Source organism: Pinus tabuliformis, chromosome 5_1 (genome assembly GCF_031772625.1).
Source record: "Pinus tabuliformis cultivar Carrire ecotype Pingquan chromosome 5_1, CPIR1, whole genome shotgun sequence".
NCBI lineage: Eukaryota > Viridiplantae > Streptophyta > Pinopsida > Pinales > Pinaceae > Pinus > Pinus tabuliformis.
Genome location: NC_142305.1, coordinates 343,479,084 through 343,505,853, shown reverse-complemented (window position 1 = coordinate 343,505,853; position 26,770 = coordinate 343,479,084).

Sequence of the window (26,770 nt, the reverse complement as noted above, 5' to 3'; positions counted from 1 at the left end):
GCAATTCCACCACCTGACTGGTGATTTTGTCGCTTAGCTCACAAAAGTGCCTCCACTGTGATATTTTACGTCCCAGCTCTTCCTGTTGCTGCAGTAGTTGCTCGTTCAAGCCGATGGACTCTAAAATAAACTCTGCCAGCTTAGGCTCATCTTTGTGCATCTATTGCACCGTCTGCAGTTGTTTTTCTTTTTCTGCAAGACTCCTTTGATAGCCTATCTGCATCTGTTGAAAGTCTTCCTGAAGCTTTTCGAGCTATCCTGAAGCTTTTCGAGCTATCTGGAAGCTTCATTGTTCGCGTTGGCTTGTTGCAATTGTTGTTGTAGCATTTGTATATGATTTTCTTGTTCCTTTAAAAGTTGATGAACTTCAGAGGCTTTGTCAATAGTTGCAGAAGCATATGCTCCTGCAATCTGAGACAACTTCGTAAGATTTTCTGTCGGATTATTGTTTGGGTCTTTCCACAAGACATCCAAATGTTCAGCGTCTTGAGACAGTGTATTTTTTAGCTTTCTCTTCTTTCTCTGTCTCCTCACAACTGCTTTGTGTTGGGGACTGTAGAACACATCCAGTGGGGGAATTTCTTCCACGTTAAGTAGAAGCTCTGAGGATGGAGCGATGGGGAGGTTTTTTGCTTCTGCGGCACCGCTGACTAAGGTCGAAGCGACCTCTTGCATCACCTGTGTATTGCTCACAGGCATCTTTGGGACTTGCCCTTCAAGGTTGATTAATTGATTGAAGGTCTCCCACTCTTTATCTAACTCTGTTGTGACAAGAGGGGCTTCGATAACTGGAGGGGGGACATCTCTTGGTGGTGAGGCAATAACTTGCTGCTGAGACATTGTACTCGACTGAGCTGTGTCTTTGGTTGTTTCTTCGTTTTTTCTTTGTTCGTGACCAGACTCTTTAGGATGCTCAGATACTTCTTGGGCGGCGTTGGACTTAGATCTGGAAGTGCTGGAGTTTTCACTGAGGCTGATGCTCGGAGTCGGTTCTCTATTAGGTATTCGCAACTTCTCTAGTGGAATACTAGCCAGCCTTCTTTCTCTGTATAACGTGAATTTCTGGAAGTCACCTGAAGACAACCTCGACTGAGCTTCGTGCAAAATTTCTTTGAGCGAGCTCTTATTCTGAAAGAGATCATCAAACAGATCTTTCTGTCCAGAGAACACTCTTATCTTGACGTTCGTTGTGAATTCTTGGGCCACTTTATTTGGGTCGAATGGCCTCGCTGGGAACTTAAATAATTGAAGACATGTCACATTCTCCACCTCGCCAAAAGCGTGTCCTACATCGAACAAAGAGAAGGCCCCACAAGTGACAGGAAATTAAGGCCAAATGGCCTTCTTCTTGTCTTTTAAGTCTTTTGTTAGGCCGCCTTCAGAACAGGTTTGATAAGCGATCTCCCGGGCCAAAAGCTTATCAGGGACATATAAGGGTAGGACATGTGGAGGTACAGTGCTTCCAAAAACTCGAATGTAAGTAAACCATTCTTCCCCAAACCATCTTGCGACGTGGATGATGTCAATTTGGGCCTCGGGGGAGCACCTTGGGGGGTCCTTATCATATATCATTCTATATAGGGGCAAAATAACCCCATGGCAAATCTGGTAAAAATGAGGGGCAAACTGGGAATCCCATAAGATCTTATGATAAACATGGATGGGCAATGGGTCTTGGGTAGTCCATTTCCATCCCATAGTAGGAAAATTAGATACAAGACAAATAGAATCCATAATATAGGCAGACAGATAAAAAGGAGGATAGACCCGTTGAGAAAAGGATCTCTTAGACTGGTAATTGACAACGGCCGTGTATAGAGTATCAGAAAGGATTTTGGCCCAATCTAGGATTTTGGCGTTAGTGGCAGCATCAATTAATGGCAGCCATTCAGATGAAAACTTGTTGATATCGGGCATACCAAATAACCTACAGAGCATGGCTGCAGCAAAACAATATGGAGGGGTAAGGGAACCAATGCTGTACATACCGTTTTTATCCTTTTTGAGCGGCTCGTCTCTTCTAGACCATTCTTTAGTGGCGTCTGATAGATCTGGATTCTCTACCATGAATTTCTTAACAAATTCGACATTATAGGTCGCTTGCGGTTCAGGACGAGGATACATAAGCTTCAGATCTTGGGCAGCAAACGATCCCACGAGCCCATGTCCATGAAATTTGAATTGTCTGCCCTTTAATTCTGCATCATCCAATATCCACTTGATCATATCTGTGTATGGTAGAATTTTGGGTCTTGCTGCTATTCTGTGAAGGAATGAACATGCTAGGTCTTCCAAGGACGCCTCAGAAGAGCGTGGTGCACCTGCGATAGCAGTCACCTTCACTAATCTAGGTTTCTCCTCTTCTAACAGCCTATACATGCCTTCCCATGTTGAGATCCCTGCGTCTCTGTTACAGGCTGTATCTGTGTACAGGGGCGCCATCTCCTTGGTCTTCTCTCTTACTTCGGAGCTTTGAGCTTTGTTCTTCTTTCCCATTTTGCTTTGCATTTCTGTCTGAGTCGTCTTCGCACTTTGTTCCTGTAGATTACGAGTGAAATGGAAATGACTGATCCAGAAAGGTGATGGGAGAGTTTTAAATGCAAGAGATAAATCAAATATGCCACCTTACGTGAAGCAAATCTCTAGCAAGGCACGCGTCTTTAATCCATTTAATAACTGACAACTAATTCAATTACTATCATTAAAAGCGCATGATCTCAGGTCAGGTTATAGTAAGTGGCTTTTCTTTGAATGGCGCGCCCGAAGGATTCGTACTAAGGTGATTTATGATTTGCTGACGTACCCTCGCATGTCGCGCAATCGCAAATCGCACCGTCGCAAATCACATGATCGCAAATCGCATGGATGTGGCATCGCAGCGATCGCAATATCGCAGATCACAGGGATTTGATGTTCACCATATCTTGCCTAGCTCATTTCTGCGATATGTGATCTAGCGATCGGCATTATCGCAGATCGGCGAATCTTTAAGTTTTTCTTTATGAGCGTTACCAATTTGCGATGCGATGTCATTATTAACACGAGGATCTTGTGCATAAAAAGAAAGGGAAATGAAGGTGTTTCCTATCCTTTTGCAACGCGACCTTAAAGGTTTTCTCTTTTAACATAGACTCAGGCCTTAAAATATCCAAGAGGCTTTTTCCAAGCGTATGATTGTGACTTCAAAAAGAAACTCTTGCTTTCTCTAAAAATTAACTAAGGGTCCCCATTCATTCAGTATCATGGTTGATACTTAATTGAATAAGGGGGGGGTGTTGCTGGCTACAACAGGACCATAACTTACTAAGGGGGAGGACAGATGCAGGTGGATTTTGGTGGCCACCCACCTATTCTAGTTGGACCCCGACCACTGTGTCTTTTAGTTTTTCAGTTTCCTTGATTGTATCATACTTTACTACTTTTGGGAGTTTTTCGGTTCCCGAACTTTTGGAGCTGTTGTGAGGCCCTAAACAACATTTTCTAGGAAAACCAAGGCTAAAAAGGCCTTGAATCATTTTCGGCCACTTGTAATTTTTATTCCTTAGATAGATCTTTATAATGAGGTATTTTTCATGTCAAATAGGGATTGTATGCCAAAGTTACGACCTTGGGACGTTGATGCACCAATTTACCTAAACGGGGCCCATAGTTTTGGCACTTCAACTCCTAGGGTTAGGTTTTTGTATGTTTAGGGTTTTCCATTGTTTCTTAGTAATAAATAGGCCTCTGCGGCTCATTAGAACAGAGTTGAGAGGCATGTAACCACCACATATCTTCATAGAGATAACCTACCATCGCCTGAGCTAGTGTTATTTCCATTCTATTTGTAAGCATATTTTTGTATTTGATATTAATGAAATGAAGTGTTATTTTTTCTGCAACTTTGTATTTATGGTTATATCTGTCATTTTTTGCGTTATTATTTAAGCTTGGATTAGTGGTATCATAGCGGTCTTCTCTTTCTCTGTTTTCTTTACATCTCCCCAATGACGTCAGGATATAAGGAGTTCGGGATCGAACTAGTCGAACCTTTTTAAGACCATCCTCGCAATCCTAGACTGCCTCCCATGGCAGAAGAGAAGGAAGACGAAGGGGTTGGAGATCCTTTAAAATATTTCTCGAAGAATCCCTTGAGTGACAGAGGAAGATGGTGATGGACAAATTTTCTCATATCCTTTAGGCGCTACCCAAGGGTAACACATCTCCTTCCAACAACTACTCTAGAAGGGTCAAACCCTTTAAGATAAAAGTTACCTTTGACATACCCATATTTGAGGTTCATATAGATGCAGACGTCGTAGAAAAATGGTTAAATATGTTAGAAGTATTTTTTTCTGTTAAAAATTTTTCACGTCAAGGACTAGTGGGAAACCTACTATGAGAATAAGGACAAAACTACACCCTCACTATATTTAGATGCATCCACTTGGAATTCTTTCCAGGATGCCATCAAGGAGTAGCACTACCCTTTCAGGAGCTATGATGATAAGTAAACAATGTGGACCATGTTGATGCAAGGAATGGACCAATACATGTGAGAGTTTGCCAATGTTTTTCATACCCTTTGCATGAAGTTGGGTATGAAGTATTCTGAGAAACATTTGGCACTCAAGTACCACGACTACCTACACAGGTACATCTAGGATGAGATGGAGTTCCTGGACATCTCTTCGCTTGACACAACATACCCATACACTGTCAAGATTAGGAAGAAGTTTAAATAGGAAAAGTGAGACTTTGGATGTGAGAATCTGAAGCAAGGGAAAGGAACCCCCAAACCGTAGAGAAACAGGAATGGCCAACACAAGGATACCCAGGATAACCTGCGAAAGCTGCTAGAAAATAAAAACACCACGAAGACAGAGAATGACATGGGAAAGCGGTTTGAGCTCCATAAGGGATCTACTCACAACAGAAATGAGTGTGAGGCCAAGGAGTCACTGGTGTCCAAGCTCAAGGCTTCTGAGTTAGATGCATGTTCCAACTCTCAGTCATAACATGACAAGGGGAATGACAAAGGGAAGAAGATCATTGATGCGAAGCCTAGTTCCATTGTGGCCACCACCAAGATCCAGAAGATTGATGCTAAAGATCGATAGGAGGGGGAATTCCTATTCCACTCAAATATTTGGGTGAAGGGTTCTCTGCTATAATTCATTGTCAACAGTAGGAGCCAAAAGAACTGCATTGCAGTAGAGGTCATGAAGCAGCTAAGCCTAGTGACTGAAACACAACCACATCGATACACAGTCAAGTGGCTTCACCAAGGATGAGATCTTCATCTCATCAAACAATTTTGGCTTCCCTACAAGATAAAGCCCTTCACAAATGAGGTATTGTGTGATTTTTCTCCTCTTGAGGTTTGTGATGTATTATTAGGACAACGACGCTTTTGGAAGCAGCATGATGTATATGTGTCTAAGCCTCACTCTATTATTATTTCTTTGGGTAGTAAGTTATACAGGATATTAGAGCCCATTGGAAGCTCAGACAACACTGATATGGTCCTTACACCATTACCAAGGATGTGGGAGACAATTCTTTTGAGATCAGCATTCCCCCATTCCTTGGTCTACACCTAGTGTTCAATGTGGACCACCTTTGACCATGATTTCTACCATTACTGGACACACTAGACATTGAAAAATATCTCACACCAACAGAGTTAAACCCACACTACATAGATAGGCCATAACTGATTGGATTATGGACACACGGGTCAAGAACACTCGCTAGCAGAAGATCCAACTATATCTGGTTTTCAAAGTTGGTCACCTCCTGCATGAAGGAAAGTGGCTCACAAGGGACCAACTTCAATGGAAGTTTCCCCATCTCATGGGGGAACTCAAGAAATGGGGAACATTGCTTCCTAAGGGAGGAGGACTAATCCAGGTGGATGTTATTGGTCAGCCAGCTATTCCACTTGGATCCATAGCATTGTTGCTTTCAGTTTCCTAAATTGTAGGACAATTTACAATTTTTGGCAGTTTTTTGGGTCCTCAATTTCGAGGGCCATTTTGAGGCCCAAAACAACATTTTTTGGGAAAACTAGGCACAGATATTTCCAATGAGCTACTCTGCACATCAAACGGAGAAAGTATGCCAAAGTTACGACCCCGAGAAGTTGATGTACCCATTTACTCAAACAAGTCCCATAGTTTTTGTGCTTCATCTCTAGGGTTTGGTTTTTGGATGCTTAGGGTTTTCCATTGCTTATCAATAATAAATAGGCCTCCAAGCCTCACTGGAAAAGAGTTGAGACGCATGTAGCCACCACGTCTCTTCTCAGAGATAAGCTATCATCACCCGGGAAAGTCTTATTTCCATTATGTTTGTAAGCATATTTTAGTATTTGATATTAATGAAATGAAGTGTTATTTATGCTACATCTTTGTATTTATGGTTATATATGTAATTTTTTGCGCTCCTATTTAATTTTAGATCAGTAGTGTCAGAGTAGTCTACTTTTTCTCTATTTTTCTTTACATGTCGTGAACAAGGTGGAGATATAAGGATTTAGGGCTCGAATAGGTGAAGCCTTTGCAAGACCAACCTCACAAATCTCGACAACCTTCCATGATGGAAGAGAAGAAATATGAGGGGGCAGGAGATCCTTTCAAAATATTGCTCAAAGAAGCCCTCGAGCGAAAGAGGTATGCACTCATGGACAACTTTGCCCATATCCTTATGTGGCTACCCAAGGGTGATGCATCTCCTTCTAGTAGCTACTGTGGAATCGCCACACCCTTTAAGGTACACGTTAAATTTGACATCCCCATATTTGAGGGTTAGATAGATGAAGACACTGTAGGTAATTGGTTAAATATTCTAGAATGATATTTTTTTGTTCATTATTTTTCAAGCAGAGAAAAAATTTCTTTTACACCTCTCAAAGCCACCCCCGATGTCAAGGACTAGTGGGAAATCGATTGTGATAAGAAGGAAGAAAGTACAAACTCACAGTTTTTGGTTGCGACCACTTGGAATTCGTTCCAGGACACTATCAAAGAGTATTACTACCCTATCGGGAGCTACGAGGATAAATACATAAAGTGGACCACGCTGCGGCAAGGAAGGGACCGAGACGTGTTGGAGTTTACCAATACTTTTCATACCATTCGTATGAATTTGGGTATCAAGGATTCTGAGAAACATTTGGTACTCAAGTACTGTGGCTGCCTACACAGTTACATTGAGGATGAGATGGAGTTCATGGACATCTCCTTGCTCAACACGACATAAGTATACGCTTTCAAGATTGAGCATAAATTTAGGCAGAAAAAGTGAGACTTTGGATTTTTGAATTCAAAACAAGTGAAAGGCACCCCCAAACTGCATAGCAAAGGGAAAAGCCAAGGAGGGGTGACCCAAGATAACCTATCAAAGCTGCAAGCAAAGAACAACACCAAAAATTGGTGTGATTTCCATAAGAGCCAATTGCAACACAACTGAGTGTAAGACGAATATTTCACTGGTGGCTGAGATGAAGACATCTGAATCAAATGCATTTTCCAACTTTGAGTCAGAAGCTCATTAAGGGAATGAAAAAAAGAAGTAGATCATTGACGCAGAGACCAGTGCCACTGTGAACACCACAAAGATCCAGAATATTGAGCGTAAAGATCCAGAGAAGGGGGAATGCCTATTCCACTCACAAATGTGGGTGAAATGTTCTCTATTGTAGTTCATTGTCGAAAACACGAGCCAAAATAACATCATTGTAGTAGACGACGTGAAGCAATTGAGTTTATTGACTATAACACATCTACAGTCATACACCGTCAGGTGGCTTCACCAAGGACAAAATCTTTGCATCATCCAACAATGTTTCCTTCCCTACAGCATGAAGCCCTACATGGATGAGGTATTGTGTGATTTTTCACCTCTTGAACATTGTGATGTATTGTTAGGACAACCGTACTTGTGAAGCAGCATGTTGTATATGAGTCTAGACCCTGCTCTATTATCATTTCTTTGGGTAGTAAGTTATACAGGATACTAAAGCCCATCGGAGCTCAGGCCACCCCAATATAGTCCTTACACCATTACCAAGGTTGTGGGAGACAATGCTTTTAAGCCAAAAATTCCCCCATTCCTTTGGCTTGACCCAGTGCTCAATGTGGACTACCTTTGACCATACTTCCCACCATTACTGGACACATCAGATATTGTAGAACATCTCACACCAATAGAGATAAACTGAGACTAAATGGCGAAGGCCACAACTGATCAGATTATGGACACATAGGTAAAAGATACACACCAAAAAAAGATCCAAATATATCAGGTTGCCAAAGCTAGCTAACTCTTGTAGGAAGGCAAGTGGCTCATCAGGGACCAAGTTCAACAAAAGTTTCCCCATCTCATGGAGGCACTCAATGCAATGTGCACCATTATTCCAAAGGAGGGAGGACTGATCCAAGTGGATGTTGGTGGCCACCCGAACATTCCACTTGGACCCCCACCATTGTCTCTTTCAATTTTTCAATTTCCTTAATTATAGCACAATTTACTATTTTTGGTAGTTTTTCGAGTCCTGAACTTCCATAGTAATTTTGAGGCCATAAACAACGTGTTTTCCGAAAACTAGGGCCCACATGGGTTTAATACCTATGTTCGTCACTCAGAAGTTCTATTCCTCATATAGATATTTCTAACGAGGTATTGTGCACATCAAACAAAGATCGTATGCCAAATTTACGACCCCAGGAAGTTGATGTACCAATTTACCCAAATAGGGCCCATAGATTTGGCGCTTCATCTCCTACATTTAGGTTTTTGGATGTTTAGGGATTTCCATTATTTCTCAATAATAAATAGGCCTTCTAGCCTCATTGGAACAGAGCTTAGGGGCAGGTAGCTGCCGCATCTCCTCTTAGAGATAAGCTACCATTTCCAGAGCTAGTCTTATTTCCATTATGTTTGTAAGCATATTTCAGTATTTGATATTAATGAAAATAACTGTTATTTCAATTTTATCTTTGTATTTATGGTTATATCTATAACTTTTTACATTCTTGTTTAAGTTCATATCAAGGTATCAGAGTGTTCTTCTCTTTATCTATTTTTCTTTGCATGTCCCCAATGAGGATGGGATATGAGGTGTTATGGCTGGAACTCGTCAAACCTTTGCAGGACAAGCTCGCAAATCCCGACGGCCTCCTGTGGAGGAATAGAAGAAATATGAGGGGGTAACAAATCCTTTTAAAATATTGCTCGAAGAAGTTTTCTAGTGACAAAGGAACACGATGATGGATAACTTTTCCCAGATCCTTGAGCAGCTACGCAAGGGCAACACAACTCCTTCTAGTAGCGACACTGGAAGTGCCACACCATTTGAGGTACAAGTTAACTTTGACATCCTGATATTTGAGGGCTAGATAGATGTAGATGCCATAAATAAATGGTTAAGTATGCTAGAAGGATACTTTTTCTGTTCATGATTTTTCCAGTTGAGAAAATATTACTTTTGCACTTATCCAAACCGCAAGCCACATCATGTACTGGTGGGAAACATATTGGGAGAAGAAGGACGAAAGTACACCCTCACTATTTTTAGCCACACCCACTTGGATTTAATTCTGGGATGCCATAAAGGAGTAGTACTACCTTGTCGAGAGGTATGAGGATAAATACATAAAGTGGACCACGCTATGGCAAGGAAGGGACCAAGACATGCCAAAGTTTACCAATGTTTAGCATACCATTCACATGAAGTTGGGGATCAAGGATTCTAAGAAACATTTGGTACTCATGTACAATAGTTGTGTACATAGGCACATCCACGATGAGATGGACTTCCAGGACATCTCATCACTCGACACGGCGTACCAATACGATGTCAAGATTGAGAAAAATTTTAAACATAAAAAGTGAGACTTTGTATCTCCAAATGCGAAGAAAGTGGAAGGTGCCCCCAAGTTGCAGAGAAAAGGGTAAAGCCAAGGCAGGGTGACCCAAGATAACCGATGGAAGCTATAAGAAAAGAAAAACACCATGAAGAAAAAGAAAGACACGGGAAGGTGGTGTGATTTCTATAAGAGCGCTACTCACAACACAACCGAGTGTTAGGAAAAGCATTCACTAGTGGCTCCACTGAAGGATTCTAAGTTAGTCGCATGTTCTTCCCTTAGTCAGAACTCGGCAAGGGGAATGACAAAGGGAAGTAGATCGCCAAGTTCTAGAAGATTGAGCCTGAAGATCCAGAGGAGGGGGAACAACTATTCCACTCAAATATGTGCGTGAAGGGTTCTCTGCTACAGTTCATTGTTGATAGCGAGAGAGCCTACTATATTGTCTCAGTTTGCAGGAGCCTATTCTATAATTACTATTGATAAATCAACAGAGGTACAAATGTTGCTCAGGTAAAAGGAAAATAAAATTATGTTTTTGGAACAATAGTTAGAGCAAGAAAAAATCTAACCAACAAGCAAAACTTCAAATAGCCAAGCTCCAGCAAGAATTCGATCAGATGAAAATAAAACATCAAGCCTGTTTAGTAGAAAAGGAAGTGAAGATACAAGCATTAACAAATAAGTATAAAGACAGTCCAAATATTGATTAGTTTATAATTAAAGCATTCAGGCTTTACTCCCAGCTAATGCACCAAAAGGAAATTCTATGCTAGAAGGTCTCACAGTTGAGTCCTTATTGCAAGACTAGTGACAAGTTAATGATTAAGTCATTGACATGAGACTCGAATATGATGAAGTCTTGGAAAGAGTTTCTAACTTCATCACCTAGCATAATTTAGAGGATTGGAGGAAGACTGATTTGTCTATACTAGAGGAGTCATATAAAGAAATTCTATTTGCAATTTGGGAATCTTGACCTAGACAAGCAAAAAAGGCAACAGCGGTCACAGTAGCAACACAAACACTGTTATTGAAAACATCAATGAAAATTTACACAGCACGAACTTGGTGGTAGAGTCTGTACCAGGTTTTCTTCCAAATGTGAAACAAGTCGAACAATAGTGGAGGTAGCCAACAAGGGGAAAAGGAGGAAGCAATTAGGTAAATGATTAGGTTAAATTGGGAGGCATACTGGAAATATTTAGTTAAACCTTACAGCTAGTGGATGATGCTATGATGCTTAACCTCTTCCATGAAGAAAATGGTGCCAGCACTGACCGATGCCATGTTCACTTGGCAGCTGAAATCTTCAATTGGTCGACCGACACAACTCAAGCTAATGACGGACATCTGCGATCTCAAAGATCAAACGCAAAGGAGTTAGTCACCATGTTTTATTTCTATTTTTGTTTTGTTTTTCATAATTTTAGGAAGTTCATTTAAGCCTCCTCAACTAATTTTGTAATAATCTATTATGAGGATTTATGGTTTAGTATTTAAACCCCTCTCATGCATTTATAGAGGAGTCCAAATTTTTTATCAAAAACATTCTTCAAAACATGCACTTATGTTCCTTTGAGGAAGTTCTAGTGAATGAATGGAACAAGATTTATTTTTATCTTATCTGGCATCTTCTACTAAAATTGCACTTTTGTACTCTTAGATGGTGTTGGATTAATTGGAAGTAGGTTGATATTTCTGAAACACATGAGTAGAAGTTATTACAAATGGTACTTTTATCTCATGATTTGGTTTTGTTTATGTATTAAGCAATAACTTTTCTTCAAATTGTTTAGGTATGAAAGTTTAAAGCTTGGTTAACATTATTGCATTTTTGTATGGTGATGGCCTAAATTTTAAGTTGAATATATGAATGATTTCTTATGCAATATATCTTTCACAATCGTTTCAGCTAACTATTTATCCAAAACGATTATTGTTAAAACAATTTCACTTCTTATTGCAGTTGAATGATATTTATTACCAATTTCTTTAGGACACTATTGTAGATTGCATATTTCAATTTTATTCCCGAGTATAGTCATAGCTATATATTGTTTAAATTAGGATATATGCATGTGATTATTAGTTTAGATTAGATTGTCCACATGGGGTAGCTCAAGCGGCAAGGGCCGTGGAAATGAAGTCTCACCGAACCGGAAGTCTTGGGTTCAAATATTGGGCTACCCTTCCCCCGTAGAGGGGTACATAATGGACATGTAAATCGGAGAGTCCCACCCCAGCTTACAAAAAAAAAATAGTTTAGATTAGATTAATTTTAGCTTAAACATTGCTTCGAACTATCATATATCACCCCATCAGCACTATCACAATTTATATTGGGAAACTAGTCCCATTACCCCCAGTTGGAGCCACTACACCAAACGGAAAAGGAGCTCCCAACCAAGGTCTGGACCAAGTGGTTTTCCCCCAATGTCGTAAGCAACGATTTTGGAGGTTTCAACATTTTTGGTGCTAGAAAGAGGGCCTAACTCTGAATGGAAATTAAATCCAAATTAGCAAGCCATTCTAAGAGTAAAACTCCCTCACCATCACCTCCAACTTCTCGATCACATTCCAAATATCCTAATCCTAAGCAAGAAGTTTTAAAATAACAACCAAGCCCACTACTGAAATCCCAATGAAACCATATCATTCTTCTTCTACTAAAGCTCCTAAAGTCCAATCTTTGATTCATAAATTACAGGGGATTTTGATATATCAAGAGGAAACTAATTTATCCCAAGATAGTGTTACCTCTCAGTTTACCCCATCTCAACGGTTAACTAGAGCATAAAGAGAAAAGTTTGGAATCCCACCATTAGAATTCTCTCTACCAATCCATAAGAAAGCTAAGAGACACCATTTGAATCTCATAGCGAGGTTCTTTCATTAACACAATCATCATCTTCATTCATTCCATCCATATCATCATAATATGAATCATCCACCTCACCACTCTAGATCATGATTCATGCAAGTACTTGAACTTCATCTTCCTCTACCCAATCACCTTCAACCACTGCCACATCTTCCTCTTCACGAATACCAATAATGGCTCAACCTCCTCAAAGGCCATGGAAAAATCCAGGAGTTGGTTGGATGGTTGCACCTTTACATCTGTTGCTAGCCCATCTAGAGAAATGGTTACCAAAGTTTAATACTCATAGTGCCCTACTTGTTGAGGAACACATAAACAATTTTATGTTGTACATTAACTTGAACGAAGTAGTAGAAGAAGATAGAATTGTAAAATTATTTCCATATATTTTGTGAGCAGTAGGATCATGGTACTTCTCATTACCATCAAGTTCTATTAATAGTTGGTATACTTTTCAAGAGCAGTTCTTAACTAAATTTGGAGATGATAGATCCACAGCTTCCCTCATCAATGATATCTCCAATTTGAAAGCTAAACCTAAAGAACTAATAAAAGACTTCAACTCTCGCTTCAATAAATTATTGAATAAAATACCAGTGGCATCTAAGCCCACCAATGAGGTCCAAAATGAGTGGTATATTTCTGCACTCCCTTCAAACAAAGTTATTTTCGTCGACAGAGCTGCCAAACCAACTTTGGCAGAAAATATGAAAGAGGCAATAGTTGTAGAAAAGCGCATTCTAGATGTAGATAAAAAAAATGCATTAAAAGAACAAAAATACAAGAAAGTGACTTTTAGGGATGAATCCAAGAAGAAACCACTGAAAGATCCTTTTGATCTTGAAGGTTTGTGAAATGTTCTCAAAACCACATCTAATGAAATGGTTTATATTAAAAAACAAGCAGTAGAGACTTCCTCTAAAAATCATTTAGACCATTTAAAAGGAATTCCCTGCTGATCCTAAACCCCAAAATGCTATATCAAATCTTGAATCAGATGGAGAGCAAGATGAAGTTTCAAAAAATGAAGAACAAATAGATGATGAAGAAGTGGCAAAGTTATAAGGAATGTTGGATTTTATACTTCCCAACGAAGAAACACAAGAAGCATTGTCTGTTTCCACCCGAAGTAAAAACCTTGTTGATTTGCCGCAAACAAATCCAAAGAAGAAGACTTCAATTCCACCTCCAAAGAACAAAATAATAGTTAAGAAATCTTCACCAAAATCCACTCAAACTACTCCTTCTCAATTGAATTCTTCACCTTCAACTAAAACCCTGATAATATCTGATGAAATGGAATATAATATTGTTGATGATAGGAAAATGACTAGGGAAAACATCATTGTTCATGAGCTTAGAAAATTGAAACATTAGTAGAAGCTACTCCTTAAGGAACTCAAAGCAGTACCTACTTCACCTCTTCCTGCTGATGTGATCTCATAGGCTACGCAAGAAATGGGAAGACCCCCTAGCACCTCTTTAAACAAAATTGATCCAACTGACATTTCTTTGATTGGAGGAAGATCTAAATCCCATAATACTCCATTTATCCTTACTTTTGAAAATTTTAATAGAAACTTAGACAATTGTTTAGTTGATTCAGGAGCTTCATCTAACATTTTAAATAGAACAGTTTGCGCAAAGTTGAATGTCCAACCCCAAAAATCTGTTGTACACATTGTGCAGTTAGATTGGTCTCAAGTTGAAGTTGTTGGGGAACTTAGTCAAGTAAAAATCATAATTTCATCAAATCCCAAAGTCTGTCAAGTCATTGACATTCTTGTAGTTGATATTCCCAAGTTCTATGGCTTAATCCTTAGTAGAGACTGGTCTAAAAAGCTTCATGGCTATTTTGCGACTAACTGGTCTCACATGTGGCTTCCCTATAATGGCAAGCCAAACCAAATAAGGGTTGATCATGAAAAACATCAAGAGTACATAGTCACGAAGCTAGAAGGAGAAAATGAACCAGTTGCGTATAGTAAAAATATCATGGGAAACTACTCAGTAGAATCATTTCTCGGAAATTTCAATGCTTATACTTCACCTTTCTTGGAAAACTCTATTGTATCTCAAGTTCAAAACTTTTCCCAAACATATACTTCTAAGTGTCTAAATTTTGTAGATAAACCTATAGTTAGCTCTTTATTTTGGAAATTATTCTCTGATGGATTTAAATCCAATGATGGAGCAGGAGCAGGATGCATATTAGTTAGCCCAGAAGGGGAAAATACTATGTTAGCATGCGGACTTGAATTTGACTGCACAAACAACACTGTTGAATATGAAGCATTAGTTCAAGGTTTGTATAAAGCCGTTGGCCTTAATATCAAACACCTCCAAGTGTTTGGAGATTCAAAAATTGTGATAAAGCAAGTAAGAAATACTATACACTATTTGTCAGGACATTTGAAACACTAGCAGTCGTTAGTCGAAGACCTGACTTCCCACTTTACAGTGTTTAATATTTCCCCTATTCCAAGACTCCAAAATGCAAGCGCCATTCTTTTCACTAATATGGCTTTCAACATTATTCCACCACAAGATTATAGTCCTGATTGCTTTTTCTATTGAATTGATTATTAGGCCTTCTATTCCCGACAATATCACCAGCTAGAGAGTCTTTATTAACAATCCAGATATCATAAGCTTTTTAACATACCAGATAGTTGATGAAGACCAGCATGACAACCAACTTAACCAAGAGAGAGCCAATAATGTTATACCAAAGTCTGTGGTTATGTTGGAAGATTTATATGACCTAAAGGACAGATTCAAATGACCCACCAATTCAAAACATCTGAGTTCAAATTTGAAATTTCAATTGATTAACCTTGGAACTAACCAAAAACCTCAAAATATTAATCTAGGCCTCTGACTTACATCCGATGAGAAATCAGCCTTTACACGGTTGTTGATGAAATATAAGAATGTCGTCCCATGGAAATCTAAATATCTTAAAACATATAACACTTCTACTACTCAACATACTATCCCCATGTTGTCTGATGAAAAACTTGTTCAACAAAAATCAAGAAAAATCCATCCTAATTTAGAAAAATAGAGTAAATCTAAATTAAACAAATTGCTAAAAGTCAAGATTATTTTCCTTGTAAGACACTCCAGGTGGGTCTCCAATATTGTCCCAGTCAGAAATAAGAATGGAAATATTCAGATATTTATAGACTTCCGTAATCTAAACAAAGCATGTCAAAAGGACAACTTTCCACTGCCTCCTATGGAACAGATATTGCAATTAGTTGTAGGCTTAGAACTAATGTCTTTCTTGGATGGATTCTCAGGTTATAATCAAATCCTAGTACATCTAGATGACCATCTAAAAACTACATTCATGACAAAATGGGGCACTTATGCTTATCAGAAGGTGCCATTTGGACTAATTAATGTTGGTGCTACTTTCCAAAGATCCATGGACATAGCCTTTGAGGGTTTAATAAACAAATCAGTAGTAATCTACTTAGACGATATAACTGTATATTCCAAATAGTGTAGTAATCATCTAAGAGATTTAAAACAAATCTTTGAGCATTCTCAGAGGTATGGAATTTCTCTTAATCCTAAGAAATCTTTCTTCACGTTAAGTGAAGGAAAACTCCTTGGATTCATTGTATCCAAAGTAGGGATTCACATTGACCCTGAAAAATAAGAGAAATCCCTAAAATTCCTTTACCTCATAAGAAAAATCAATGCAATCTTTCCTAGGTGAGATAAATTTTGTTAAAATATTTGTCCCTGACTTCTCACGAACTGTTTTACCTCTTCAATCTATGATAAATAAAAATTATCTTTTTAAATGGGGACACAGAGAACATGAAGCTTTTGATTTGATTAAACAAGCAATCATTAATGCTCCTTCTTTGGCAACTCCGAATTTTTCAAATCATTTCATTCTTTACACTTTTGCTTCCGAGAGATGATATGCAACCATATTGACACAAGTCAATGAAGAAAAAGCTGAAGCCCCAATCTCTTTCTTGAGCTCCAATTTGCAGGGGGTTGAGATGAATTATTCAGATGTTGAAAAACAAGCTTTTGCTGTTTCAAACCAATAAAACACTTCATACCTTTTCTCCTCAAAACCCACACCAAAGTAATAGTGTCATTCTTAGCAGTGAGAAGTCTACTGATACTGTTGGGTCCCTATAATACTAGTGATTACCCCATTACTATTATAGTTATACCCCTTATTTATATTTTTGTGCCCCTATTACCCCCATATTGTTATTTTTGTGCCCCATATAATCCCTCTATTGTCATTTTTGTGGCTTTATATTATTATTGTTAGATCAGCTGGATTATATTGTGACTCCTTAGACTGCTATATATAGAAAGGAGGTTTTGTCATTTGAATCATCAAAGAATTGTTCATTTATGTAATGTAAAGGAGGTTTCCCCCTCGAAGAGGCTAAATTCTAAGGAGTTGATCTATCTTTTCTATCTTTTCTTGAGCTGGTTTCATAACATTTGGTATCAGAGCTTTGGATTCTAGGGTTTCGCTGCTCCAAACAGGTCATCGTGGCATTTTCACTATAACTTTTTTTCTGTGACATTTCAGAAGTCGAAAACAAAACCCATTTGAGAAGAAATCACGCTGAACCTTGGGTCCAAATTTCAGAGCTTTTGCCGCGATATTTTCAGAGATATTATTTGAGGAAGTTGTTATTTTTGTAGACTCCTGAATTATATTCAAAACAGGCGACCTGGGGAAAATTGTCATAACTTTCTCTATGGGAATAAGATTGAAATTTCATAAGAAGGTACAAAAAGAGGAAGGACTGTAGTTTCTTGTATATCTTATTCAGAACCAAATATCGAAAATTGTACACGTGGAACTTCATACAACTTCGCTCTTTTGGAAAGGTTTATAATCAGGTCATCTTGGGAGATTGTGCATAACTCTTTCTTGGAGAATCCAATTTGGATCAGATTGGTGGAATTGGAAAGAGGACACAGAGAGCTACTACAGGTCACAAATTCAGAACTAGATGATTGGAAAGTACAGAGATACTTCAGAGGCAATATCGAGCTCCTACAAAGTGAAAAAAGGTGTGTAGATTTTTTTAAACTTTTGCTTAGGCTTGGTTTGAAAATTTATTTTGAAGGAATTCAAAGGGCATAGTAGAGCATTATTATCAGTAACTGATGCCCCGAGGAAAGAAAATTCAAACACCTAGTAAGGAACCTGAAAGCTCTAGCATGACTCATGAAGAAGAGGAAGAAATGCTACATGATATATCAAAATTACAAGAACAAGTGCAACAAATGTCACGCTCACAAAAGTTAACAGATGCTAAGACAAATGGTGTGGAAGCTAAGATAAATGGTGTGGAAGCTAAGATGAATGGCATGGAAGCTAAGATGGACAGTTTGAAGATAGATTTGAACACAAATTTGAAGACAAGCATGGCAAATTTGAAGACAGATTTGACAAATTTTCTACAAGAAATACTTACTAATGGTGAAAAGGTAGTAAAGGAAACTCATGATGAGAACAAAAGAAATGTTAATCATGATTCCATAGATGCTAATGTTGGATCGCAGAATCACCATATTCCAAAAATCGATATGAGGAAGTTTGATGGCAAGGATCCCGCCACATGGATATTATAGATGGAGCAATTCTTCGATCTCAATAATGTGCAAAACGCACAAAAGGTACGTATGGCAACTGTATATTTGGAACCAAATCAGTTTGTATGGTATCAATGGCTTTGTTCTCGTAAACTATTTATCACTTGGGCAATTTTTACAGAAGAATTGATAGCAAATTATGAGGATACAAAAAGCAACACTTTTTTTAGCCAATTGATAAGTCTCAAACAAAAGGGTTCAATAATGGAGCACATTGAGGAGTTCCAAAAATTGAACATAAGGGTAAAAGATATTCCAGAGGAGCATAGGATTGATGTGTTTATAGGGTCTTTAAAGGATAATATCCAACATGATGTTCTCCTTTGGGAACCTGATTCATTAGAGAAGGCATTCAGGTTAGAAAGAAAAATGGAAAGCAAAATTATGGCAAGTAGGAAGCATACCACTCACAACTATAAAGACGGAAGTGTTGTTGCCCCTAGTCTTCCACAACCTACAAGGTTGACACCACAAAAATTGGAAGAAAAAAGAGAAAAAGGGCTTTGTTACAATTGTGATAGCAAATACACAAAAGGTCATAAGTGTGCTGAGAAGAAATTATTCTACATAGATTGTGAAGAGGAAGAAGAAAAGGAGCAAGCAAGGTCAAAAGAAGAGGATATATTCCAGGAACAAAGCCTAGATGAAGAAAAAATAAATCCGACCTTATCTTTTAATGCATTGGCGGGAATTACCACACCTCAAACCATCAAGATAGAAGGACAAATCAAGAAGAAAAAGGTAATAGTGTTGATTGATTCAGGAAGCACCCACAATTTTATTCATTGTAGGATAGCAAAAGAATTGAATTGCTTCCTATATCCAACACCAGAGTGTCAAGTGATGATTGCAAATGGAGGAACAATAAATTGCTCCGGAAAGTGCCATAATATCAAGCTATCCATGGGAGAATATGTATTGACTAGCCCAATGCTTTCCATTCCAATGGGAGGTGTTGATGTTGTACTAGGAGTCCAATGGCTACAATCCTTGGGTACAATAGCTTTTAATTTTCAAGAACGTTTCATCAAATTTTCTACGGAAGGAAAGGAAGTTGAATTAAGGGGTATTGCAGGGAAACCAGGAAAGATAATCAGCTCTAATGGCATGACTAAGCTTCTAAAAAAGGAGCAAAGAGGTGTAATTTCACAATTATGTTCGCTAGATGTTTCCACATTGGAATCATCTATTTCTCCAGATCTCCAAAAAGTCTTGGACAATCATTCCAAGGTATTTGAGACTCCCAAAGGTCTCCCACCTATGCGTTATCATGATCATGCTATTCATCTGATTCCAGGAAGTGTTCCTCCAAACATCAGGTCGTACAGATATCCCTATGTCCAAAAAAGTGAAATTGAACGTATGGTTGCAGAAATGCTAGAGGCTGGTATAATTCAACCGAGTCAAAGTTCTTTCTCAACTCCAGTAGTATTGGTACACAAGAAGGATGGATCATGGCGCATGTGTCCAGATTATGGAGCTCAACAAGCTCACGATTAAAGATAAGTTCCCCATTCCTGTCATTGATGAATTACTGGATTAATTGCATGGATCAATTTACTTCACCAAGTTGGATCTTCGTTCGGGGTATCATCAAATTAGAATGAAAATTGAAGACATTCCGAAAACGGAATTTAGAACTCATGAGGGTCATTATGAATTTTTGGTCATGCCTTTTGGCCTTACCAATGCACCTTCAACATTTCAAGGTTTGATGAATTCAATTTTCAAACCATTCCTTAGAAAATTTGTGTTAGTATTTTTTGATGATATACTAATCTACAGCAAGTCTTGGAAGGATCATGTTGAACATGTTGATAGGGTGCTACAACTATTGGAGGAGAAACAATTATATGCAAAAAGATCCAAATGTTTCTTTGGAGTCCAGGAGGTGGAATATTTGGGTCGTATTGTATCTCATGAAGGAGTTAAGGTAGACCCTAGCAAAATTAAAGCCATTAAGGAATGGAAAATCCCCACATCCATAAAGCATCTGTGAGGATTTCTTGGGTTGACAGGGTATTATCGCAAGTTTGTTAAGAATTATGGGAGAATAGCAGCACCTCTAACAACATTATTGAAGAAAGATTCATTTTCATGGACTCCGAAAGCAACAAAGGCCTTTGATTCAAATTCTATGCATAGGAGAAGAGAGCAAATTGGGTGACATATCTGCAAGAATATAACATTGAAATGAGACCAACAAGAATTGTAAAAGGTCGAGTTTTGTGCAGGATGTTAGCAGGAGCATCTTATTTATCAACACTACAAGACTCAGGTGATGATGTACAAGTCTATGAGGTAAGCCTTAATGACACTGAGTCAAATTATGGTGCTATCATGTTTTACTTAAGAAATGGATATGCCCCAATGCAATTAAATTATAAGAAGAGAAGGGACTTGAGGCTAAAATCTAGACAATGTCAAATCATCAATGATGTGTTGTTTAGAATAAATTACAATTTTGTTTTACTTAGATGTCTTTAAAAATCTAAGGTAGAAAAGGTGTTCCCGGAACTCCATGATGGACCCGCTAGTGGACATTTTGGAGGAGATACCACCACACATAAAATCCTACATGCTGGCTATTACTAGCCAACATTATTCAACAATACACATAGTTATGTAAGGAGATGTAAAGTTTGTCAGAAAACTACTGGGAGATAGAGAAAACCCACATTGCCATTACAACCAATCAATATTGAACAACCATTTGAGCAATGGGGATTGGACATAATAGGTGAGATCTTTCCTCATTCTTCTAAGCATCATAGGTATATCCTTATAGTGAATGATTACTTCACAAAGTGGGTGGAAGCCATTCCACTCAAGGTAGCCAATTCTAAAAAAATCATTGAACTCATTGATCAATTTATCATTACCAGATTTGGTTTGCCATCTACCTTGATGTTTGATAATGCATCTTATTTTTCAGGAAATGCTATGACAAAATTTTCTCTTAAAAGAGGTTTTAAGCTTAAATACTCTGCTAACTATTATCCATAGGGAAATGGGTTAGCTAAATCTACAAACAAAAATCTCATAAGGATTATTAGATGAACTGTTGACCAAAATCATAAGAACTAGCATAATTCTTTAATATTTTATGTATGGGCAGATCGAATAACTCATAAGGCCTCTATTGGCACTTCTCCTTTTAATTTGGTCTATGGGAAATAAGTTATCCTACCTACAAATGTAGCTATTCCCTCTCTAGCCCTAGTTCATTTCATTGAAGAAACCCCTTCCTCTTCTATGCAAGTTAGACAATTACAAATCCTTAAACTCCAAGAGGAAAGGGAAAAGGCTAGAATCACACACGCATATCATCAACAATTAGTCAAAGCTTCCTTTGATTCAAATTCTGTAAGTTCAAAGTCTTTTCAACTCAAAGGCCTAGTATTGAAATGGTATAAAGCCCACAAGGAAAAGGGTAAGCATACCAAGTTCCAACAAATGTGGCTTGGCACATTTCAAATTTTGGAACAAATAGGCCCATCAACCTTTTATTACAGGATTTTTCAGGCAAGAGAGAATCTCTACCTGTTAATGGGCAGATATTAACGAAATATTTTCCATAGAAGACGATCTCTTCTATTTACTGTATATTATTGCCATTATTTTATTTTTCTAGAAATAATAATACAAGTTGGAAAACATTTACTTTTGGCTTTACAATAAATAGTCTCTTTTTACTTTTGAGTTTTCGCTTGTACAAGTAAATATTATTATGAAAGTGACTTTCACACATAAAACATAGGGTTAGGTCATGTTTCTCTCTAATTTCTTGTTCTCTACCAAAATTATTTGATCTTTGATAAAACTTAACTTCAGAAAGGAACCTGCCTCTACATCAGTCAAGAAAAGTATCAATAACAAAACAGAGTCTCTCTACAGAAAAGCATCATTAAACTCTACAATTTTCACCTAGAAGCTCTTAAGGAGCCAACGATTCTCCCCATATATTTTGTTAGAGCCTAGATTTGTCTCAGGCCGAAAAGACAAGGTTCTAGGTCCACATCAAACCACGCTCAGCCTCGTAGCTAGCCCTATGAGGACAGGAGAGGGATCTCTCTGGGTCGATCTCAGCAAAGATAATCGATGGGCCTCGAGATGACTGTAATAAAAGCTAATTTTAGGCTAGGTATGAAGTAAAAGGGTTTGATTTGAGTTTTGGGGGGTTTTGCGTTGAAAACGGGGAAAGGCAAATTGGGCTCGGGGATGAGGCACAGTTTCTGCAGAGTTCTGATTGGGGCAAGGAAGGCAATCGTTTTGATGCTTTAAATTGAGTGAATGAATAGATCGAACTGTTGAGGAGCTAAGGAGAGCAAGAGAGTCTCAAGAATTCTCCTTAAATAGATGAAAACATGGAAATTTAAACAAATTCAAAGGCAGAGCATAACAGTTAATGGATTCCACCTTAATCACTCATTTATTAAAATTCAGAAGAAAAGAGAGGAAAATGATACACATAACACTAATGAACTTACAATTACTCAGAGAAGCACACCATCAAAACATAAAGCCACATGGATCCCAAATATTGCTGCAAAACCCTAGTCTTTCCTTAGCCAAAAATGCAGAGATAGAATGTACAATGATATGCCAAAGCAATCCCAAGTGTCCAACCCTGAAAATGACTTAGAAATTACATGATATAGACTAGCCCAACCCATTCCATTTCCTCTAGGGGTCTATCTCATCATTCTAGGAGCTGCTTCAACCAATTCTAAACAAAGCACTAAAATCTAGGCAGTTAAAACAACTTGCCTCTATAAGGTAGGAAACTAATTCATTCATTAAGTTTTCACTTTTTAGTGAATGAATCCTCTAGAACAAGTAAATAAGTGCCCAAATTACATCATGTTTATCCAATTGCATCAAGAAAGATCAAAAATTACATCACAAAGCAAAACTAGTCAAACTGGCCGAATTTCTGAGCTGGAAGGTGAAAAATTGAGTAAAAATCCTCTGTGCGTCGCGCCAATTTCTCTGTGAATCGCGCCCCTTTGAGGCTGATTTGGAGGCACTTCCTGAATTCAAAATTGATCCCAAGCGTGCTTGTTGGAAACAAATTCCTGTCTTCTTTCCAACGCAAGTGGAATTTCTGAATTTGGTGCCCATTTTCCCCTCCATAACTTCCATCTCCCAAGACTACTTCCTGTGTGTCAAAATAGGGGCAGAGAGGTCATTTTTTGAGTGTTTTTGACCTCCTGAGGACTCAAAACTTGCCCAAACTTCTTGGCCATGCACCAGAAGTCATGATTTTTTATGAGAAATCCAAAAATATAAACTTTTTTCCATTTGGAGCTTCCTATCAAAAGTGTACGCCACGTGGTGTGGCGCACAGGGAGAAAAACCCTGTTTTTGTACAAAAATTTGCCAAAATGCCAAAAATGCCCCAAATTTCTTGAAATTTGGGCTAGATCTTCTTCATTAAGTGTAATGTTGGGCTAAAGAGGCTTCAGCCAATATCTAAAGACGATCAAGCTCCCTTTGCCCCTTTTGCTTCCTTATTTCCTTCCTCAATTTTGCCTTTAAATTCTTGATTCGTGCCTTGCAGACCTTGTTCCATGCCAAGTAGTGGAAAGCCATGTGTCTCAACAATGTGTGTTCCTTTTTGGCCTTGTCCAATAGTATCTCTAAGTGGATGTTGACTCTCTCAAGCCAAGACTCTCGATCAGCATTGATTTCTAGCTCAAGCGAAGTGAACTCCACCCTCCTTCTTTGGGTAGCTTGGCGGTTTTTATTTATGTTTTTGCCACCTCTATGAGGCCTCCTAGGTGCATGTACTTCTGTTGGAAAATAACTGTGGCTCTCCTCCTCATGATCACATGACGGATCAGATGCCATCTCTACTAGTGGATGAAATGTCTTGGAGCTGCCTTGAACTATCTTGATGCAAAATAGGTGATTTTATGGTGTGCCTTGACCTTTGCCACCAAGGGGAACAGTGATAAATGGGACTGAGGAGGGAGAGGGTAAGAGGGGTTTTAGGAATATTTCCGACTGGAATTTTGGGAATAGAAGGGTTTTAGGGATAGTTTTTAGATTTTGCGATAACAATTAGTATTTAGGAACATGTAACTAGGGTTTGGGATAATGAGAATTAGGGATATAGGGTTAATGAGAATTAGGGATACGGGGTTAGGGAATGGGTTTATGAAATTGGAAAATAAATCAAGGAGGGAGTGATGAAGTGGAATTGGGAACAAAATCTCAAACTGCAAACCCTAAGCAATTGTTTTTGAGGAAAAATTGCAAGGAGGTAGGGTTTGAAATTTTTCTCACTAAAACACCATAAACACCAAGGTAACTCATTCATTGGTCATGGGAGAAATGTTAACTTACTTGAACACAATAATATTGAGCAAATTTTGGAATTTTGGAGAGTTTTTTGAGTGAATTTCAGGCTTATTAGCCCAGTGCGCCGTGCCTTCCCAGTTTGCCACACCAGTGTAAATTTACATTGGAAATTTTCTCCCAGTGCGTTGTGCCTTTTCCCAGGCGACTTTTGGAGGCCTTCCCAGTGTCAAAATTGGGCACAAGATAGCTTGTTGGAAATTTATTTGGGTATAATTTCCAACCCAACTATATTTTTTCCATTTGGAGTTCATTTGCCCTACAAAAAATCAAAGCTCCCAAGACTGGTCAAAATGTGCCAAATGAGGCTGCCTCAAGGTAGAGTGTTGTTGCAATCAACTTTTGAATGCCTTCCTCAACTCGAAATTGAGTTCATGATAGCTCATTGGAGGGATATTTGTGTCTAGTTATCATTTGACTTATCAAGAAAGTCATTTAGCCAACCAAGCTAGGAGAAAACTTATTTTTCCTAAGGTCACTTTAGAGGTGCATCAATTCTCCCGAGGCAATTGTATTTTTGATATTTCTCTAAAACCATGACACCTGTTTAAAATGTGAAGGAAGTTTTTCTTCCTTGGCCTGCTTTGGAAAAAAATGTTTTTCAGTTTTTCCAAATTCATCTTTCCTTGCTCAGAAACATCATTTTAGTAAAACCTACCCTAATGTGTGGAACAAGAGTTTTGTCGAAATGAAGCGAAATGAAGGGGATAGGGAGCTTCTAAATTCTTGAGGAAATTTTGGGAAGTAGGGAGGGATGTTAGGAAGTAGGGGAAAGTGGAATTACAAAGATTGACTAAGGGGAAGGGGTCCAAAAGGGCAAAACATAGGCCTAGCCTAGAAAATAGGGTTTGTAGCAAGAAACTAGGGTTTGAGTGAAAATGAGGAATTTGGTGGATCTTAGTGATGGGAAGTATTTAATAAGGTACATTAAGGATAGGGGAAGGTGTATGAACATCTGGATACAAGTTTTGCTGATGATTTGACCATCCAAGAGAAATTTCCTTCAAAACCCTAGGAGAGGGAAATGACCTTACCTAGGCGCAACTGAAGCATGAACAAGATGTGAAATGACCTATTGGAACTTGAAAAGATGATGAAAACCCTCTGAATGATGGTACACTCAGCTGAATGATGACATGGACCGACATTTGGAAAACTTTGGAAAGAGTGAAAACAAACCCTAGACCTAATGCCTAGTGACCAAATTTTACTTGAAGACTCACTGAAATGATAAAATTTGACCTTGACACCTTAAAATCACTTTGTAAGAGCATGTTTGATCACTGGAGGAAGGCTGGAAATACTAACACTAACATTGGCTCCAATGGGAATGGTAGCTCCTTGGAGGTGCCAAGAATGGCGGATCTTTGAGAGAGCAAACAATGCCTTCATCCATTGGGCAATGGAGTCAAAACTCAAGCTAAAATGCATGACTGAAAACTGACACAAACTAGCTTAACAACAAGACTGAAACCTGACTCGCAAATGACTCATGACTCAACTAAAAACTGACTCGATACTTAAACAGAATCGATAAATTGGAAATGATTCTCAAAGTGGAGCTTATTCATCAAAACCTACTCTAACTATTCTATTTCACTGCCAGATCAAGTGAAATGAAACAACCAATGCAACCATGTTAGCATCTTGGATGTTATTTGATTTCTCTGCAAGTGCTCGCTTATGAACAATAAGAGAGAACTACTGAAAGGCAACTCCCATGACAACTTGGAAACAGATCCGTTGAATGCTATAGATTCTCTACCCGCCTCCAAAAACACTTCATAAGGATCTTGAAATTCATGCACACTGGGACTTAGCTCATCCAATGGATTACTTCTCTTCTCTTCATATGATGAATGCAAACTTTGATCTAAGCTTTGTAATGAGACTCCTGCTGAAAGTGACAAAGAAACTGGCTGCCGGATCAAGTTTGTATCAATACACATTTCAAGCTCACATATAGTCAATAGAGAAGGACTTAGACCGCAGACATCATTCAACATATCATCTATTG